Consider the following 2,889-nt stretch of genomic DNA (forward strand, 5'->3'; position numbering starts at 1 on the left):
AACTTAACAAGATCTATGTGATATATTTATGAGGAATACAAAAGATGGTCTGAACACATGGAAAGACAGAACATATTTTTGGGAAGTCAGTTCACCCTAAACTGATATATAATTTAATAAGAATCTCACAAAAATACCATCAGGATGTTTTTGATAGCCAAACAAGCAAAATTATCCAGGAAAAACAGGAGATCTGATTTATCAGAGATTAAACACCTTATAGAGCTATAATAATGGAATCAATGTGGCATTGATACAGAACTAGACAGATCAGTTAACAATATAGGAAGTCGAGAAATAGATCCAAATACAAGGGAACTTAGTATATAATGCAGCGGAAATTTCAAATCAGTGGAAGAAAACTGCAGTATTCAATAAAAGACTGCTAGGCAAACAGGGTAGTCACCTGAGGGGGAAAAAAGATTTACATCCATACTCAACCTTTATAGCAAAATAATTCTCAGGTGTACCAAATATGTAAGTGTTTAAAAATGAAGTCAGAAAATACTGAAGAAACAATGGAAGAACTAAAACATAATTTTGGAAGGCACTTCTAAGTATGGTCCAATATATAAAAGCCTTAAAAGAAAAGGAGAAAATGGTACTACATAAAAGTAAACAAATTCAATATAAAACAGACCATAATCAAAGGCAAAGACAAATATAAATTAAAAAATTAGGAAAGAATAATTATATCAATAGACACATACTAAAAGAAATATAAGTTAAAACTCCCTAAGATACCATTTTAATCTACTGGTTTAGTAAAAATTATAAAATCTGACAATAGGTCATTAAAAAACAAAAAACAAAATGGATACTTTTTCTGTTATAGCACAACTCGTATATCTCAAGTGGATAAAAAATTAGTATCATTTACAGTATCTTAAGATAAATTGCCTTTGAAGGGAAGCTTCCTTTCCAGTACTTTGAGGTCTATAAGACGTATCTAGAAAATCCACTACTGTAGAAAATGAAGACTGCTTAAATTGAACGGGGAGCAGGGGGAGGGTCTGTGGTTTTTATTTTTGATTAATTGCTGTAACACTGTCCTTCAGGAGGTTGGGGGTGTTTCATATTTTCTTTAGACATCATTAGGTGCCATAGCTCTTGCAGGACAACTTTGATGCTATATGAATTCTGCCATTGCTAGTATTGATATGGCCCTTGGGTCCATCACTCCATTAGAACTATTAACTCCATTCATATTGATTTTTGTTACAAATTTTACAAAAGGAGGTACTTCTGGGTATTTAGGTCCACATTCTATTTGAAAGATATATATCTGGTTTTCATAAATTGTTCTTGGAGGCCCAGTTATCATCTCTGTCGATCTTGTGTCATGTCTTTGCCATCATCTGGACCCCAGTTAACTATGCCATCTCCTACTCCTTTCTGGCCTTCTTAGAGTTTTTCCAACAGTTGGAAATTGTGAGGGACTTTTATTTCCGATCTGATAGTGCTTGCCATCTTGCATTGCTGTTGCTGGAAGGCTGGCCTGGATACTTTCTTACATTGCTGGTGGCAAAGTAAACTGATATAACCTCTGAGGACACCAATTTATTAACACATATGTGAATTATGATTATTATGTTTAGAGACAATATTTGTTTAGATTAATTTACATTATTTCCATTTATTTACTCAGCATACCCTCTTTTATCTGTATTTTAGTGTTCTGATATCATTTTCTCCTACCTAGAGTACAGGTCTCTTGATAGTAAATGCTCAATTTTTATCACTCTCCATCTTGGAAGGTAATTTAACAGGGTTCATAGTTATAGATTGACAACTATTTTCTGTCAACATTTGCAAGGTCTTATTTACAATCTTCCGATTTCTTTTGTTGCCGTTGAGAAGACTACTTTCTCTCCAATGGCCAAATCTTTGTCAGTGATCCACCCTTTCTCCCTGGATGTCTTTAATATCTCATCTTTGTCTTTTGTGTCCTCAGTTTTACTGAGATGTGTTTAGGTGTGAATCTATTTTTATTTACCTGGCTTGGTATAAATTCTTGTTCCTGGACTTCTGGTATCATACTTTTCACTAGTTCTAAAAGTTTCACAGCCAATATCTCTAAATATTTTCTTTTCTTCATTCTCTCCTCTCTTTTTGAGCATTTTACTAGTTTTTCCACTAATGCCCACTTTTTGGTTCAGGATCCAATCCAGGATACCATGGTCTACTTAGTTGCCATGTCCTCTTAAACTCCTCCAATCTCTGGTCGTATCTCAGTCTTTCCTTGTTTTTCATGACCTTGAAACTTTTGAAGGATATTTGTCAGGTATTTCATATTCTTCAGTTTGGGTTTGCCTGATGTTTCTTGTGATTAGACTGGGACTACGAGTTTTGGGGAATAATACTATGGAGGTGAAGTGCCTCCTCATCAAATCGTATCAGGAAATACACAATATCAACATGACGTAACCTTGTTCATTTGGTAAGATGGCATCTGCCAGGCTTCTCCCCTGTGAAATTACTATTATTCCTTTTACATATTCCAGTCTTTAGAAACCAGTCACTAAGTCTAGCCCACACTGAAGGGGAGAGGAGCTACATACCATCTTCTGGAGGGAGGAGTATTAAAGAACTTCTGTTAAAATTGGTACAGTAATTAATAATATCTTGGAGGAAACACTTTGAGACATCTTGTTTCTCTTTAGCGTTTTGCTCACTAACTTTAGTATTTATTTATGACCTTACCTGCAGCACTTATTACTGTGGTATTCTAATGGTGATTTTCTATTTCAGTCATTCCTTCTATATTTATTATTTGAAATTCTTTTGTAAGGGAGATTTGTCCCTGTTATAGATGGAATAACTGCCCCCCTCTGAAATATGTATTGAAATCCCAACCCCTGTACCTTTAAATATAACCCTTTTTGGAAA

The 2,889-nt window shown here is 34.5% G+C and overlaps 1 pseudogene; it reads right to left on the bottom strand.

Moving 5' to 3' along the window:
- Window positions 1-1,032: 1,032 nt before the first annotated feature.
- LOC135232932 (ubiquitin-conjugating enzyme E2 variant 1-like) lies at window positions 1,033-2,522 on the bottom strand (annotated as a pseudogene).
- Window positions 2,523-2,889: the final 367 nt, after the last annotated feature.

Source organism: Loxodonta africana, chromosome 1 (assembly GCF_030014295.1).
Source record: "Loxodonta africana isolate mLoxAfr1 chromosome 1, mLoxAfr1.hap2, whole genome shotgun sequence".
Classification (NCBI taxonomy): Eukaryota; Metazoa; Chordata; class Mammalia; order Proboscidea; family Elephantidae; genus Loxodonta; species Loxodonta africana.